Source organism: Oncorhynchus masou, chromosome 15 (genome assembly GCF_036934945.1).
Source record: "Oncorhynchus masou masou isolate Uvic2021 chromosome 15, UVic_Omas_1.1, whole genome shotgun sequence".
In the NCBI taxonomy this organism is placed as follows: domain Eukaryota; kingdom Metazoa; phylum Chordata; class Actinopteri; order Salmoniformes; family Salmonidae; genus Oncorhynchus; species Oncorhynchus masou.
This window is the reverse complement of record NC_088226.1, coordinates 71,188,546-71,201,197: the sequence shown is the minus strand read 5'-3', so window position 1 is coordinate 71,201,197 and position 12,652 is coordinate 71,188,546. Positions and strand designations below refer to the sequence as shown.

Here is a 12,652-nt window from a genome sequence, read left to right as displayed (position 1 = left end):
GTTTATGTCTCAGTTGTTGAATCTTGTTCTGTTCATACAAATATTTACACATGTTAAGTTTGCTGAAAATAAACGCAGTTGACAATGAGAGGACGTTTCTCTTTTTACAAGTTATATATGTATTAAGTGTATAGATGTACCTCAGTGACTTTTTTCTCTCCAGCGTGAAGCTCTGTCTCTGCGTGGTCAGGACACAGACGTCCTCTGGTGGCCCCACACTGTCTGACCCACACACTGGCGCTGGAACTGAGGACAGAGGGAAGGATGGTGACAGGTCGTTACAACACTGTGAAGAAACAGGAACTGAGGACAGAGTGAAGATGGTGACAGGTCGTTACAACACTGTGAAGAAACAGGAACTGAGGACAGAGGGAAGGATGGTGACAGGTCGTTACAACACTGTGAAGAAACAGGAACTGAGGACAGAGGGAAGGATGGTGACAGGTCGTTACAACACTGTGAAGAAACAGGAACTGAGGACGGAGGGAAGAATGGTGGCATGTCGTTACATCACTGTGAAGAAACAGGAACTGAGGATGGCCACTACATAATAAACACATGCAGCCGTCATGGACTTCATCATGACTGTAGATAGCTGAGTTGGTTTGTTGTTTTATGTCCTGTGGTCTGGACTTCATGTGTAGAGTGATCTGTAAACATGGCTACTCACATCATATGTAGAGTGATCTGTAACCATGGCTACTCACATCATGTGTAGAGTGATCTGTAACCATGGCTACTCACATCATATGGAGAGTGATCTGTAACCATGGCTACTCACATCATATGGAGAGTGATCTGTAACCATGGCTACTCACATCATGTGTAGAGTGATCTGTAACCATGGCTACTCACATCATATGGAGAGTGATCTGTAACCATGGCTACTCACATCATGTGTAGAGTGATCTGTAACCATGGCTACTCACATCATATGGAGAGTGATCTGTAACCATGGCTACTCACATCATATGGAGAGTGATCTGTAACCATGCCTACTCACATCACATGGAGAGTGATATGTAACCATGGCTACTCACATCATGTGTAGAGTGATCTGTAACCATGGCTACTCACATCATATGGAGAGAGATCTGTAACCATGCCTACTCACATCATGTGTAGAGTGATCTGTGACATGGAAGAGTTCTTGATTGCTGAGAGTGGTACGGTATAGCTGTAGATAAAACATAACAATCAGCATGGTAGCACCACAACATGACAACACAGCATGGTAGCACCAAAACATGACAACACAGCATGGTAGCAACACAACATGACAACACAGCATGGTAGCACCACAACATGACAACACAGCATGGTAGCAACACAACATGGTAGCACCACAACATGACAACACAGCATGGTAGCAAAACAACATGTTAGCAGAATAAAACAATGGTACAAACATTATTGGGCACAAGACAACAGCACAAAGGTCAAGAAGGTAAAGACAACAATACATCACGCTAAGCACCCACAACTAACCGTCAGTAAGAGTGTCCATGATTGAGTCTTCGAAATGAAGAGATTGAGATAAAACTGTCCAGTTATGTCAAACGTCTTTAAATATAATGTGTTTCACAAAGGTTTTGCGTTCCAGTCGAAACTACATTTTGACTCATCCAGTCTAAAGAAGAACCACACAGGAAGACCCACCTGCAGCTGTCAGCATGGGGACAGTTGTGTGATGAGATGTGTTGGTCTGTCTCCAGGATGTGTAGATCTATAAGGGAAGGGGATGATATTTCCCCTGCTTCCTCCTCTGTGTTGCTGTGTGTGTTGTCCCGGCGTTGTCTCCGAGGCAGGGTCTGTTGGCCTCCAGGCCCACCCGGTCCAGGCAGCCGGTTCGTGGGCCCCCCTACAACCTCCAGGTCTCCTGCAGGGGCAGGGGCAGGTCTCTTCGCCTTGGACAGGTAGATGGGGGCGGAGGTGTGGCTGAGACGGTTCCGGTAGCGTCCGTCCTTGTCCACAGGCCTGGACTTGGCCTTCTTGTTGATGCTGCCCGGACTACTCAGCTCTACAGGAGAGAGGAGAGAGACTGGTGTCATGAATGCTTCTGTCAACAAACGCAAGTTGATATATTTGTTGTTTATGAAATGTTTACTCACTGCCTATGTATGGGTCATGTATGGGTTATGTATAGGTTACATATGGGTTATGTAAGGGTTATGTATAGGTTACATATGGGTTATGTATGGGTTATGTAAGGGTTACATATAGGTTACATATGGGTTATGTAAGGGTTATGTATGGGTCATGTATGGGTTATGTATGGGTGATGTATGGGACATGTAAGGGTTATGTATGGGTTATGTATGGGTCATGTAAGGGTTATGTATGGGTCATGTATGGGTTATGTATGGGTTATGTATGGGTCATGTAAGGGTTATGTATGGGTTATGTATGGGTCATGTATGGGTTATGTATGGGTCATGTATAGGTTACGTATGGGTTATGTATAGGTTATGTATGGGTCATGTATAGGTTATGTATGGGTTATGTATGGGTTATGTATGGGTTACATATAGGTTACATATGGGTTATGTATGGGTTATGTAAGGGTTAAGTAAGGGTTATGTAAGGGTTATGTATGGGTTATGTAAGGGTTATATATGGGTTATGTATGGGTTACATATAGGTTACATATGGGTTATGTATGGGTTATGTATGGGTTATGTATGGGTTACATATAGGTTACATATGGGTTATGTATGGGTTATGTAAGGGTTATGTAAGGGTTATGTATGGGTTATGTAAGGGTTACATATGGGTTATGTATGGGTTACATATAGGTTACATATGGGTTATGTATGGGTTATGTAAGGGTTATGATGGGTCATGTATGGGTTATGAATGGGCCATGTACCATTCAACCAGCATGTCCAGAGATATAACCTCTCTCATCATCACCCAGTGCCTGGGCTTACCTCCGCTGTACCCGCACCCCACCATACCCCTGTCCGCGCATTATGCCCTGAATACATTCTACCATGCCCAGAAACCTGCTCCTCTTATTCTCTGTCCCCAACGCTCTAGGCGACCAGTTTTGATAGCCTTTAGCCGCACCCTCATACTACTCCTTCTCTGTGCCGCGGGTGATGTGGAGGTAAACCCAGGCCCTGCATGTCCCCAGGCACCCTCATTTGTTGACTTCTGTGATCGAAAAAGCCTAGGTTTCATGCATGTCAACATCAGAAGCCTCCTCCCTAAGTTTGTTTTACTCACTGCTTTTTCACTGCTCTGCTAACCCTGATGTCCTTGCCGTGTCTGAATCCTGGCTCAGGAAGGCCACCAAAAATTCAGAGATTTCCATACCCAACTATAACATCTTCCGTCAAGATAGAACTGCCAAAGGGGGAGGAGTTGCAGTCTACTGCAGAGATAGCCTGCAAAGTAATGTCATACTTTCCAGGTCCATACCCAAACAGTTCGAACTACTAATTTTGAAAATTACTCTCTCCAGAAATAAGTCTCTCACTGTTGCCGCCTGCTACCGACCCCCCTCAGCTCCCAGCTGTGCCCTGGACACCATTTGTGAATTGATCGCCCCCCATCTAGCTTCAGAGTTTGTTCTTTTAGGTGACCTAAACTGGGATATGCTTAACACCCCGGCAGTCCTACAATCTAAGCTAGATGCCCTCAATCTCACACAAATCATCAAGGAACCCACCAGGTACAACCCTACCTCTGTAAGCAAGGGCACCCTCATAGACGTCATCCTGACCAACTGGCCCTCCAAATACACCTCCGCCGTCTTCAACCAGGATCTCAGCGGTCAAACGACCACCCCTCATCACTGTCAAACGCTCCCTAAAACACTTCTGTGAGCAGGCCTTCCTAATCGACCTGGCCCGGGTATCCTGGAAGGACATTGACCTCATCCCGTCAGTTGAGGATGGCTGGTCATTCTTTAAAAGTAACTTCCTCACCATTTTAGATAAGCATGCTCCGTTCAAAAAATGCAGAACTAAGAACAGATACAGCCCTTGGTTCACTCCAGACTTGACTGCCCTCGACCAGCACAAAAACATCCTGTGGCGGACTGCAATAGCATCGAATAGTCCCCGTGATATGCAACTATTCAGGGAAGTCAGGAACCAATACACGCAGTCAGTCAGGAAAGCTAAGGCCAGCTTCTTCAGGCAGAAGTTTGCATCCTGTAGCTCCAACTCCAAAAAGTTCTGGGACACTGTGAAGTCCATGGAGAACAAGAGCACCTCCTCCCAGCTGCCCACTGCACTGAGGCTAGGTAACATGGTCACCACCGATAAATCCATGATTATCGAAAACTTCAACAAGCATTTCTCAACGGCTGGCCATGCCTTCCGCCTGGCTACTCCAACCTCGGCCAACAGCCCCGGCCCCCCCGCAGCTCCTCGCCCAAGCCTCTCCAGGTTCTCCTTTACCCAAATCCAGATAGCAGATGTTCTGAAAGAGCTGCAAAACCTGGACCCGTACAAATCAGCTGGGCTTGACAATCTGGACCCTCTATTTCTGAAACTATCCGCCGCCATTGTCGCAACCCCTATTACCAGCCTGTTCAACCTCTCTTTCATATCGTCTGAGATCCCCAAGGATTGGAAAGCTGCCGCAGTCATCCCCCTCTTCAAAGGGGGAGACACCCTGGACCCAAACTGTTACAGACCTATATCCATCCTGCCCTGCCTATCTAAGGCCTTCGAAAGCCAAGTCAACAAACAGGTCACTGACCATTTCGAATCCCACTGTACCTTCTCCGCTGTGCAATCTGGTTTCCGAGCCGGTCACGGGTGCACCTCAGCCACACTCAAGGTACTAAACGATATCATAACCGCCATCGATAAAAGACAGTACTGTGCAGCCGTCTTCATCGACCTCGCCAAGGCTTTCGACTCTGTCAATCACCATATTCTTATCGGCAGACTCAGTAGCCTCGGTTTTTCGGATGACTGCCTTGCCTGGTTCACCAATTACTTTGCAGACAGAGTTCAGTGTGTCAAATCGGAGGGCATGCTGTCCGGTCCTCTGGCAGTCTCTATGGGGGTGCCACAGGGTTCAATTTTCTCTGTATATATCAATGATGTTGCTCTTGCTGCGGGCGATTCCCTGATCCACCTCTACGCAGACAACACCATTCTATATACTTCCGGCCCGTCCTTGGACACTGTGCTATCTAACCTCCAATTGAGCTTCAATGCCATACAACACTCCTTCCGTGGCCTCCAACTGCTCTTAAACGCTAGTAAAACCAAATGCATGCTTTTCAACCGATCGCTGCCTGCACCCGCATGCCCGACTAGCATCACCACCCTGGATGGTTCCGACCTTGAATATGTGGACATCTATAAGTACCTAGGTGTCTGGCTAGACTGTAAACTCTCCTTCCAGACTCATATCAAACATCTCCAATCGAAAATCAAATCAAGAGTCGGCTTTCTATTCCGCAACAAAGCCTCCTTCACTCACGCCGCCAAACTTACCCTAGTAAAACTGACTATCCTACCGATCCTCGACTTCGGCGATGTCATCTACAAAATTGCTTCCAACACTCTACTCAGCAAACTGGATGCAGTGTATCACAGTGCCATCCGTTTTGTCACTAAAGCACCGTATACCACCCACCACTGCGACTTGTATGCTCTAGTCGGCTGGCCCTCGCTACATATTTGTCGCCAGACCCACTGGCTCCAGGTCATCTACAAATCCATGCTAGGTAAAGCTCCGCCTTATCTCAGCTCACTGGTCACGATGGCAACACCCATCCATAGCACGCGCTCCAGCAGGTGTATCTCACTGATCATCCCTAAAGCCAACACCTCATTTGGCCGCCTTTCGTTCCAATACTCTGCTACCTGTGACTGGAACGAATTGCAAAAATCCCTGAAGTTGGAGACTTTTATCTCCCTCACCAACTTCAAACATCTGCTATCTGAGCAGCTAACCGATCACTGCAGCTGTACATAGTCTATTGGTAAATAGCCCACCCATTTTCACCTACCTCATCCCCATACTGTTTTTATTTATTTACTTTTCTGTTCTTTTGCACACCAATATCTCTACCTGTACATGACCATCTGATCATTTATCACCCCAGTGTTAATCTGCAAAATTGTAATTATTCGCCTACCTCCTCATGCCTTTTGCACACAATGTATATAGATTCCCCTTTTTTTCTACTGTGTTATTGACTTGTTAATTGTTTACTCCATGTGTAACACTGCTATGCTTTATCTTGGCCAGGTCGCAGTTGCAAATGAGAACTTGTTCTCAACTAGCCTACCTGGTTAAATAAAGGTGAAATAAAATAAAAATAAAAATGTATGAGTCATGTATGGGCTATAGGTTATGAATGAAGTGAAGGTATGGGTTCATCTTTTCGTTTGGTGTGGTAGGACAGATGGGTGTTTTCTTACCCGATGTAGATTGGTTGTTGCTTGGCGACAGAGCAGTTGCTGATTGGTTGTTTGTAGCAGTTGTCGGCGGGCAGCAAGCTGCAGGATTGGACAGTGAAGGGGAGGGCGGGACTGTATCTGTACAGAACAGATACGACAGTTATTCAATCCACTGTCAAATGTAATGAAGTAGGCTGCCATTGAGTCATATGTCCCCAGTGTGTGTCGCTGACCTGGAAGTGTCGTGGTGGTGGATCGAGGACCGGAGGCCGTCCTTCTAGATGATCCCACTGCAGACCTGGACCTGAGGGATGTCAAAACATTTTAAACCTTTATTAATTTAAACCAGGCAAGTCAGTTAAGAACAAATTCTTATTTTCAAATGACGGCCTGGGAACAGTGGGTTTAACCGCCTGGTTCAGGGGCAGAACGACAGATTTTTTTTTTACCTTGTCAGCTCGGGGGATTTGATTTAGCAACCTTTCAGTTACTGGCCCAATGCTCTAACCACTAGGCTAACCTGCCACCCCTTTACAGGACAGTAAGAGAGAACACAGAGAATAGAATAGAATAGAATACAAAAGAAAAGAAAATAATAGAATAGAATAGAATAGAATAGAATACAAAAGAAAAGAAAATAATAGAATAGAAAAGAATAGAATAGAATACAAAAGAAAAGAAAATGATAGAATAGAAAAGAATAGAATAGAATAGAAAAAAATAGAAAAGAATAGAATAGAATAGAATAGAAAAGAATAGAATAGAAAAGAATAAAGTAGAATAGAATAGAAAAGAAAATAATATAATAGAAAAGAATAGAAAAGAATAGAATAGAAAATAATAGAATAGAATAGAATAGAAAAGCAGAGACAGCGTCAGGTGGGGGGGCTGAATAAATAATGTGAAGTAATAAGAAAATGTACCTCCAACCTTATTCTTTCACAAAGCCTTTGTCTGTATAGGCCTACTGCATGTACATTTGTCTGTATAGGCCTACTGCATGTACATTTGTCTGTACAGACCTACTGCATGTACATTTGTCTGTGTAGGCCTACTGCATGTACATTTGTCTGTACATACCTACTGCATGTACATTTGTCTGTACAGGCCTACTGCATGTACATTTGTCTGTACAGGCCTACTGCATCTGCATTTGTCTGTACAGGCCTACTGCATCTGCATTTGTCTGTACAGGCCTACTGCATGTACATTTGTCTGTATAGGCCTACTGCATGTACATTTGTCTGTTTCAGCCTACTGCATGTACATTTGTCTGTACAGGCCTACTGCATGTGCATTTGTCTGTACAGGCCTACTGCATGTACATTTGTCTGTATAGGCCTACTGCATGTACATTTGTCTGTACATACCTACTGCATGTACATTTGTCTGTACAGGCCTACTGCATGTGCATTTGTCTGTACAGGCCTACTGCATGTACATTTGTCTGTATAGGCCTACTGCATGTGCATTTGTCTGTACAGGCCTACTGCATGTACATTTGTCTGTACAGGCCTACTGCATGTGCATTTGTCTGTTTCAGCCTACTGCATGTACATTTGTCTGTACATACCTACTGCATGTACATTTGTCTGTACAGGCCTACTGCATGTGCATTTGTCTGTACAGGCCTACTGCATGTACATTTGTCTGTATAGGCCTACTGCATGTGCATTTGTCTGTACAGGCCTACTGCATGTACATGTGTCTGTACAGGCCTACTGCATGTGCATTTGTCTGTACAGGCCTACTGCATGTACATTTGTCTGTATAGGCTTACTGCATGTACATTTGTCTGTATAGGCCTACTGCATGTACATTTGTCTGTACAGGTCTACTGCATGTGCATTTGTCTGTATAGGCCTACTGCATGTACATTTGTCTGTACAGGCCTACTGCATGTGCATTTGTCTGTATAGGCCTACTGCATGTACATTTGTCTGTACATTTGGCCTACTGCATGTACATTTGTCTGTTTCAGCCTACTGCATGTACATTTGTCTGTACATACCTACTGCATGTACATTTGTCTGTACAGGCCTACTGCATGTGCATTTGTCTGTACAGGCCTACTGCATGTACATTTGTCTGTACAGGCCTACTGCATGTGCATTTGTCTGTACAGGCCTACTGCATGTACATTTGTCTGTACTGGCCTACTGCATGTACATTTGTCTGTACAGGCCTACTGCATGTGCATTTGTCTGTACAGGCCTACTGCATGTACATTTGTCTGTATAGGCCTACTGCATGTACATTTGTCTGTATAGGCCTACTGCATGTACATTTGTCTGTACATACCTACTGCATGTGCATTTGTCTGTACAGGTCTACTGCATGTGCATTTGTCTGTATAGGCCTACTGCATGTACATTTGTCTGTACAGGCCTACTGCATGTGCATTTGTCTGTATAGGCCTACTGCATGTACATTTGTCTGTACATTTGGCCTACTGCATGTACATTTGTCTGTTTCAGCCTACTGCGTGTACATTTGTCTGTATAGGCCTACTGCATGTACATTTGTCTGTACATACCTACTGCATGTGCATTTGTCTGTACAGGTCTACTGCATGTGCATTTGTCTGTACTGGCCTACTGCGTGTACATTTGTCTGTACAGGCCTACTACATGTACATTTGTCTGTACAGGCCTACTGCGTGTACATTTGTCTGTATAGGCCTACTGCGTGTACATTTGTCTGTACTGGCCTACTGCATGTACATTTGTCTGTACTGGCCTACTGCATGTACATTTGTCTGTATAGGCCTACTGCGTGTACATTTGTTTGTACAGGCCTACTGCATGTACATTTGTCTGTTTTGGCCTACTTGTAATGTTCCAGACTGGACTGGCAAACAAGTCAACAGTAGAAATTTGTCATGACCTACTGAGACATTTGTCTGAACTGGCCTACTGCACAAACCTGTACAGTATTAATCAAAGATAAGAGAATGGGAGAGTGACATTTGTCTGTAAGGAGCATGTACATTTGTCTGTAGAGAGCCTAAAGCATGTACATTTGTCTGTAGAGGCCTACTGCATGTACATTTGTCTGTACAGGCCTACTGCATGTACATTTGTCTGTACTGGCCTACTGCATGTACATTTGTCTGTACAGACCTACTGCATGTACATTTGTCTGTACTGGCCTACTGCATGTACATTTGTCTGTACTGGCCTACTGCATGTACATTTGTCTGTACTGGCCTACTGCATGTACATTTGTCTGTATAGGCCTAGCATGACATTTGTCTGTACTGGTCTACTGCATGTACATTTGTCTGTACTGGCCTACTGTGTGTACATTTGTCGAGGAAGTACAGGACTGCGTGTAGAGTCTGTACAGGCCTAGAGAGATGAAACATTTGAGAGAGACAGAAAGCGTTTACATTTGTCTGAGAGAGAGAGAGAGCATGTACATTTGTCTGTACAGGCCTACTGCATGTGCATTTGTCTGTATAGGCCTACTGCATGTACATGTGTCTGTACATTTGGCCTACTGCATGTACATTTGTCTGTACTGAGCCTACTGCATGTACATTTGTCTGACTGGTACTGCATGTACATGATTGAGGTATATCATGTATATGATTGTTTCATCTGCATGTACATGATTGAGGCCTATCTCATGTATATGATTGTCTGTAGGCCTACTCATGTATTTGATTGAGGTATATGTACATGTATATGATTGATGTACATTTGTCTGATTGAGGTACTGCATGTAGATTTGTCTGAGGTGTCTCATGTATATGATCTGGTATCTCATATAGTGTAGATGGTTGTACAGGTGTCTCATGTACATTTGTCTAAGGTACTGTATTTGCCTGATGGCCTACTGCATGTACATTTGTCCCAGCCTTCTCATGTACATTTGTCTGTACTGGCCTACTGCGTGTCAACATAGGCCTAGGACGTGTACATGGTCTGAGGCCTACTGCATGTCATTTGTCTGTATAGGAATGATTACTGCATGTACATTTGTCTGATACTGGCCTCTGGGGTCATGACATTTGTCTGTAATCACACTGCATGTACATTTGTCTGTACTGGCCTACACATTTGTCTGTACAGGCCCTGCGTGTCATTTGTCTGTACTGGCCTACTGGTGTACATTTGTCTGTACAGGCCTACTCTGGGTGTCACATTTGTCTGAATCACACGGAGCATGTACATTTGTCTGAACCAGGCCACTGATACAGCCCTGCTCTGGTCCTACTGAACCACATTTGTCTGTATAGGCCCTGCTCTGTACATGTGTCTGAACCACACGGAGCCTACTGCATGTACACACTGATACAGCCTACTGCGTGTACATTTGTCTGTAGAACCACACACTGATACAGTCTGTTTTGGGTAATGTTCAGACTGGACTGGCAAACAAGTCAACAGTAGAAATTAGTCATGACCTCTTGAGACGAAGGCAAAGAAACCTGGAATCACAAAGCTACAGGTTAGAATTAATCAAAGATACAGAGAATGGGAGAGTGAGAGGGGAAGGGGGGACACAGAGAAAGTGACAGGATAGAACCACACACTGATACAGCCCTGAGAGAGGGGTCAGACTCTAGAACCACACACAGATACAGCCCTGCTCTGGGGTCAGACTCTGGAACCACACGGAGCTAAAGGTTAGAACCACACACTGATACAGCCCTGCTCTGGGGTCAGACTCTGGAACCACACAGAGCTACAGGTTAGAACCACACACTGATACAGCCCTGAGAGGAGGTCAGACTCTAGAACCACACACTGATACAGCCCTGCTCTGGGGTCAGACTCAGAAACCACACGGAGCTAAAGGTTAGAACCACACACTGATACAGCCCTGAGAGAGGGGTCAGAGAGAGAGAACCACAGACGAGGAAGAGAGAGAGAGAGAGAGTATAGACACTATAATATGTATCTGGGGTATCAGACTCTGATTGAGGTATCTCATACGGAGTATATGGTTAGAACCACACACTGATACAGGTATGCTCTGTATAGATTGAGGTATCTCATATAGTGTAGATGGTTGAGGTGTCTCATGATATGATTGAGGTATCTCATATAGTGTAGATGGTGGAGGTGTCACACTGATACAGCCCTGCTCTAATGTACTGTATCTGCCTGATGAGAACAGCATACACAGCCTGATACAGCCCTGCTCTGTGGTCAGTGTAGAACACACAGAGCGGACAGGAGAATGACACTGATACAGGTCATGGGGACGACTGTGGAGCCACAATGATACCCTGCATCACCCTGTGGCTGATACAGCCCTGCTCTGGGGTCAGACTCTGGAATCACACAGAGCTACAGGTTAGAACCACACACTGATACAGCCCTGCTCTGGGGTCAGACTCTAGAACCACACAGAGCTACAGGTTAGAACCACACACTGATACAGCCCTGCTCTGGGGTCAGACTCTGGAATCACACGGAGCTACAGGTTAGAACCACACACTGATACAGCCCTGCTCTGGGGTCAGACTCTAGAACCACACACTGATACAGCCCTGCTCTGGGGTCAGACTGTGGAACCACACACTGATACAGCCCTGCTCTGGGGTCAGACTGGAATCACACGGAGCTACAGGGAACCACACACTGATACAGCCCTGCTCTGGGGTCAGACTGTGGACCCACACACTGATACAGCCCTGCTCTGGGGTTAGACTGAATCACACGGAGACAGGTTAGAACCACACACTGATACAGCCCTGCTCTGGGGTCAGACTGTGGAACCACACACTGATACAGCCCTGCTCTTGGGTTAGACTGTGGACCCACACACTGATACAGCCCTGCTCTGGGGTTATAATGTAATTATAATAATTATAATGTATATTATTCATAATACCTGATAATTATAATTATAATATATGAATTTAATCTGTTAATCGCAATATATACAGTGGGGCAAAAAAGAAAAGTATTTAGTCAGCCACCAATTGTGCAAGTTCTCCCACTTAAAAATATGAGAGAGGCCTGTAATTTTCATCATATGTCAACTATGACAGACAAAATGATTTTTTTTAAATCCAGAAAATCACATTATAGGATTTTTTATGAATTTATTTGCAAATTATGGTGGAAAATAAGTATTTGGTCACCTACAAACAAGCAAGATTTCTGGCTCTCACAGACCTGTAACTTCTTCTTTAAGAGGCTCCTCTGTCCTCCATTCATTATCTGTATTAATGGCACCTGTTTGAACTTGTTATCAGTATAAAAGACACCTGTCCACAACCTCAAACAGTCACACTCCAAACCCCACTATGGCCAAGACCA

At 44.8% G+C, this 12,652-nt stretch overlaps 1 pseudogene; it reads right to left on the bottom strand.

Annotated features, from left to right (window-relative positions):
* The window catches only part of LOC135556925 (myelin regulatory factor-like), a 133,092-nt pseudogene that overhangs the window by 7,161 nt on the left and 113,279 nt on the right, over positions 1-12,652 (bottom strand).